Source organism: Nicotiana attenuata, chromosome 4 (assembly GCF_001879085.1).
Source record: "Nicotiana attenuata strain UT chromosome 4, NIATTr2, whole genome shotgun sequence".
NCBI lineage: Eukaryota > Viridiplantae > Streptophyta > Magnoliopsida > Solanales > Solanaceae > Nicotiana > Nicotiana attenuata.
This window is the reverse complement of record NC_031992.1, coordinates 10,933,922-10,940,750: the sequence shown is the minus strand read 5'-3', so window position 1 is coordinate 10,940,750 and position 6,829 is coordinate 10,933,922.

Sequence of the window (6,829 nt, the reverse complement as noted above, 5' to 3'; positions counted from 1 at the left end):
ATATATATATATATATATATATATATTGATTCGTTAGGGAAATTGTAAAATAGTACTTCAAATCGTATATTTTGTAAGTTGAAACAACAAATAATATTTAATTTAATTTCTCTTAGAGAAGTGTTTCCCATTAAAAAGGGAAAAAACAACGAGTAAACAAAACATAGCTTCCTGAGAAATGAAATTATAAGCGGCTTTTTGCCACAAAATCATAAACACCAAATTGTATTGACATTAATCCGTTTCAAAATAGTAGCACTCCCACTATCCTAATCATTTTTCAAACTAATTAGAGACTTAAGATACCAAAAATGAAGTTGAAATTAGAGGAGATGTGTTTACTTTCAACCCCGAACTGGAAAAAACCAAAAAAAATTAAAAAGAAGAAAGACTTCTAGGAAATGTGTTTAGAAGTTTTGGGAAGGGGACTTAAGGAGTATATGAGAGCTTTTTTGAGTTGAAATTGATTATAATTATATTAACAAATTAACCATGGATCGGATTTGTTGAGTTCAACTTGCTATATTGATGTAATATTGACTAGTGCGATGTTTATATTAAATCATAAACTATGGATTTTTTTAGTTCAACTTGCAATATTAAGGACTTACGGTTGTTTTCTAACCAGTTTGAACAAGTCCTAAGGATGATTCTTCTTGAAAGTCAACTTTATCTTCTTGTCTTAGTTCTTGTTCATTTAGGAACAGTCTACCGTCAATGAAGTGAGTGAAAATTATGGAAAATCAGGCTCAGTAGAAACAACAAAAGGTTAAGTGATTTCTTTTTATTTGTTTTAATATAAATGTAAGTAGATGATCACGCCCAACTATGCCTTATAAAAAGGACAATGCGGTCGTTGCAAATATAATCCGGTACAAGTCCGGAGTCGAATCCCACAGAGAACTAAGGTTTAGCTACAACTGTTCACTATCACCAAGAAGACAAGCTTGAACAATTCCTAACTTATAGATATTAAGATTCTTGTGTTTAACTAATTAACTAATAAATTAAAATAGTAAATTAACAACTAACGATACTGAGGGTTAGAGAAAAGATTAAGGAGGTCTAGAGTTATGATTTCCCCAATTGTCAGAATCCTTCCCGTTATGTCTTCTATAATTTCGCCTAAGTATTCTCTACCGATCATGAGCACTCTTATTACCGTAAATCTCTCCCGAGTAATTATGACAATTTACTAGACGCACTCTCCCGAGCTACGCTAGCTGGCCTTTAATACAGCTCACTTCAGATCGCACCCAAGGCTTCGTTATCCCTGATCCCACCTTTAAACCCTCGNACAAACACAGACTAAAGTACGTATCGAAAAAATCACCCAGACAATCTCCTCACCCCACACTTAAAATTGTGCATTGTCCCCAATGCACATCCATACATACAAGAAGGTAAAAGAAACTCCCTGGTAGGCCAAAGGCCGAAGCACTAGCAGTTCATGGGGTACTCAGACTTCTCCCAAGCTTGGTCCTTCGTGTGGGTACCTCACACTTAGTTCCAACCATTTGGTTTGCTGATGCATCCTTCCAATACCTTTGCTTTCCATGCTCCTAGAAAAGGAGCGCTTGATTTAACGTCGCGGCACGACGTGAATCACTTTCTGCCTCCACTTTGAACATATGAATCGGACCCCAAGTTTTGATTCTGCTCTATGATCATGCTCCTGGGGTGGTGGAACGAATCTGACTGGCCCAATAAAATAATGTAGCATTCTGCACTTCTTGGCCTTTATATGAGGTGTGTAATCCCGATTTTCTGGCAAGAAGAATTCCGGAATGTAAGCACTTTGTTCCTCATTCCTCGACTCCTCAAATGGCTCGGACGACTCTATTTCCATATCATCATCTAAACACAATGTGGAAAAATGCTTGGATTGAGGACCAATGCGCTCACACACATGAACATTGGGACTGTCTACATTCTCAACACTAATGACAATAGAGTCAACTAAATATGTATCCTCAATATCCTTGGTTGACTCTAGTATCTCTTCTACAACATCGACATCCTCAAAATCTAGTGCGATTGATTGTTGGTGTTCTACTCTAGCCTCCTCCTCTAGCTCATCAATTTCTGTATCTAATTCACGCTCTTCTTGGATACTATTCACAATATTGGCTTGTTGAGCATTAAAAACTTCAACCAGTTGACTCATGTGAATTTTCAAGTTGTGAATAGTTTCCTCCTGCCTTTCTATCCGCAGTAGTAATTTACTCTGTTGTTCCAAAATGCACTTTAACATATCTTCGAGCTTCTTTAGGTCAGCTTCCCTAGGTTCTTTGTTCCTATTAACTTCACCAGAAAAAGAAGAACCATCAAAGTAAGGGGTTGGGGGAAGGTAAGAAATATAAGCACAACCGTGAAAGCGACCATCTTGACCACCATACATATCACACACATTCCACACATAAGATTGAGTTGGTGCACAAAACTCGCTCTCAGGAATATTTTGATAATTTTGCCCTGGGTGGTTTCCTTCACAATATGCATAAGGAGGATCAAAAGTAGAATTACCAACAACAAAATTCTCATAATTCCATGATGTCATGTTTCTCAAATAAACAAATAAAACTAAAATAAATAAATAAAAAAATCAAATAATAAAATAAAAGTTCAAACTTGAAACCTAGCAATATGTACACCTACAACTACACCGTTAGTTCCCCGGCAACGGCGCCAAAATTTGATCACGCCCAACTATGCCTTATAAAAAGGACAATGCGGTCGTTGCAAATATAATCCGGTTTACAAGTCCGGAGTCGAATCCCACAGAGAACTAAGGTTTAGCTACAGCTGTTCACTATCACCAAGAAGACAAGCTTGAACAATTCCTAACTTATAGATATAAAGATTCTTGTGTTTAACTAATTAACTAACAAATTAAAATAGTAAATTAACAACTAACGATACTGAGGGTTAGAGAAAAGATTAAGGAGGTCTAGAGTTATGATTTCCCCTATTGTCGGAATCCTTCCCGCTATGTCTTCTATAATTTCGCCTAAGTATTCTCTACCGATCATGAGCACTCTTATTACCGTAAATCTCTCCCGAGTAATTATGACAATTTACTAGACGCACTCTCCCGAGCTACGCTAGCTGGCTTTTAATACAGCTCACTTCAGATCGCACCCAAGGCTTCGTTATCCCTAATCCCACCTTTAAACCCTCGGTTATTGATCCCTCATATACTCTGGGAGTGGTGTTGTTCAACAATTACCTAAATATGCACTCTCTCCCGAGTTATGCATACTAAATAGGCACAGCTAATTGAGAGCTCTTCAATCAACCAGAATATAAACGTAGTTGAACAAATAGAGAAAAGCTATGACTCAATTATATAAAAACATAACAAGAATTTATCCTACAAAAGGTTCTATCAAAACTCTAGATAACAAATTAGCTATTCATAATAGTATGTAAAACTACAATACTAAAAGTCATAACCAACAATTAAAAATAGGAATAGGAAGGAAAAAAACTCGTAGAAGAATTCTCCGCCTTGCTCCCAATGTGTTCTTGCCTCCAAGGGTGTTGTCTAACCCTAAAGTAGTGTCTCTCCGCCTCCTTAGGTCTAATTTGTGTCCAAAATATGTCCCCTTCTTGTTCTTGGCCGGCCTCCTTTGTTTAATATAGGGTTTAGGACTTAAAATCCCATGTTTTGCACTTTAGTCCCTCAAATTTTCGCTTCCTGCCGCGGTTTTGCCGCGGTCGCGGTGGAACTGCGGCCAAATGCCCTCTGATTCTTCAGTTGTCCGCGGGTTTTCACCCTGTTCCGTTTGGAATTTAGAAAAACGTAAAACATGAAAGTTTTAGCCCTTTGAGTTAGCTTTCCAACCATATATTGTGGAGCCCAAATGGAGTTCTGAGCAAAAAGTTATGTCTATTTTACTAGACAGTGCGCAATATGCCTCCTCAAGTCTTCGTTCGTACTTAATTATCAAATTTGACCCCCGAACACGATCCGGCTTAATTTCTTGAGCTTTTACTCAGACTTCAAAGCTTCAAATCACTTAAATTCATTCCATAACATCTATATAGCTCGGAATCACACCTACAAGGCATAAAACACACAATTAGTGCAAAACACTAGCGATTAAAGCGCAAACTCAATTAAAGTGCAGTAAATTCGAGTGTAATAAGCGACTAAAATATGCAATTATAGCCTATCATCAACACCCCACACTTAAACGATTGCTCGTCCTCGAGCAATCAAACTCCACTTTTTTTATAGACACGACCTTTTTAAACAATTCTCCTAACTCATCACACCAAGAGTATTTAAAATAGACTAAGCACAAAAGCGTAACATCTTCACCTCAAAATTTGACTCACAAGTACCACACGTTATTCACAACTCACCCACTTACTCTAATATAGAGGTGACTGACATTACCTTTCCTTCATGAATCAAGTGCCCTCACACAACAAAAGAGAGTAGTTCCACACAATAAAATTTAAGAACACTTAGGAACTCAAGATAGAAAGAATTCACTCTCAGAAATAACATTCATATGCCACAAAAGATGCACCATAAGCTTGCCCGTAGTGTACTACTCCACTAATCGAGCTCATTCAATCTTGGATCAATTAGGACTTTATTTGGTTGTAATGTAGGCTACGAGACGGGTAGGATACATTTAGATATAAGAGTGACTACACCTCCCTAAGCACTTTAATACATATACTTTAACATTCAAACCCCATACTTATGTCAAACCAAAACTCCACCTTCACATCAATGTATATTACCCCATACTTCTTTAAGCACACTTACATCAAGAGCCACCACTTATCAAGAATTTTTTTTTTCAACAATCCAATTATATTTTTTTTTCATTTCAAGTGGCTCTTCCTTTTTAAAAACAGTGCACCTTTCTCCTTATTTCATTAGTTCCACTCAAAAGCCAAACCAACCACCCCACACTTTAACTTTTACAAAGTTCATAAATAATTCAAGTGCTCATGAGAGGTTACAATGGTTCAAATAGATGGTTAATTCGAACAAATGGGTAAGGCTTGTAATGTGGTTGCCAAAGAAACAGGATTACAGGCTCAAAGGGGTTAACTACGATACATAATAATTAGGCGGGTAAAATATACATATCTGGCTCAACAAGAAAACGCCTATATCACTTCCAAGACTGAACAACACTACTATTTCGCTTTGCAAACACACGGGGCAAGTTCTAGGCATCAAATGCACTGCACAGAATAACACAAAACCTTACACACACATGGCACATAACTCACTCAGGATTGGATTCATCAAGACACCCTAGTCAGAGCAGTTAAGCAAATTTAAGATCATACAATTTAAGGTACTTATACAAGAGTCAAAAACTGAGCCTAAGCGTCACAGCCAAAGTACTCACTATTCTCAAGGCATAACAAAGTCAAGAGATATTGCTTCATTTCAAAACAAAACACAATGGCTCCTATTCCCCAAAAAAAAAAACTAACTACACCCGGTTCAAATAAAACCCTTGGAAAAGAACCGTGGTTTAAAGAAAAACCAAGGGGTAATTGCTACACTACCTAACAAAACAAAAAATCTTTTTGGTATTTTCTTTAGACTTACTTCCCTCAAGAAAACTGTCTAGAAGATCCGTCATCAGGAAAAGTCCAATCTTTTTAAAAAAAAAACACAGCTAAAGTAGCATGAAAAATCACCCAGACAATCTCCTCACCCCACACTTAAAATTGTGCATTGTCCCCAATGCACACCCATACATACAAGAGGGTAAAAGAAACTCCCTGGTAGGCCAAAGGCCGAAGCACTAGCAGTTCATGGGGTACTCAGACTTCTCCCAAGCTTGGTCCTTCGTGTGGGTACCTCACACTTAGTTCCAACCATTTGGTTTGCTGATGCATCCTTCCAATACCTTTGCTTTCCATGCTCCTAGAAAATAAAAAAATTGACACTACAAAAATAATACAATTAAAAAATATAAAAATAAAAAATAAATAAAAGAAAGCAATAAAGCTGGGTTGCCTCCCAACAAGCGCTTGATTTAACGTCGCAGCACGACGCGAATCACTTTTGCCTCCACCTCGAGCTTATGAATTGAACCCCCAATTTGGCATCAAGTTTTCGGCTATGCTCCAGGGGTGGAGGAACAAATCTAATTGGTCCAAGCAACCATTGTACTATTCTACACTTCTTGGCTTTTAGATGAGGTATGTAGTCCTGTCTTTCTGGTAAGAAAAATTCCAGAATATAGGCACCTTGTTCTTCATTCCTTGACTTCTCAATCGGCTCGGATGACTCTATTTTCATATCGTCATCCAAGCACAATGTAGAAAAATGTTTGGAGTGAGGACCAATGCGCTCACACACATGAACTTCAGGACTTTCAGCATCCTCAACATCAATGATACTAGAGTCAACAAAATTTGTATCCTAAATGTCCTTGGCTGACTCTAGTCTCACTTCTTCAACATTGACATCTTCAAATTCTAGTTGGCTAGGTTATTGATGTTCTGCTTTGACCTCCCCAATTAATACCTCAAATTCATGCTCTTCTTGGCTACTATCATCAATATTGGATTGTTGAGCATTAAAAGCTCCAACCACTTGACTCAATTGAGCCTCCAACTTGCGAATAGTTTCCTCTTGCCTTTCTATGTGCAATTGTTTCTCATTGTTTTGTTCCAGAAGGCACTTTAGCATATCCTTGATCTCCTTCAGGTCCGCATTCCCAGGTTCTTTGTTCCTATTAACTTCACAAGAAAAGGTAGAACCATCATAGTAAGGGGTTGGGGGAAAATAAGAAATATAAGCACAACCATGAAGGTGACCATTTTTACCACCACACAC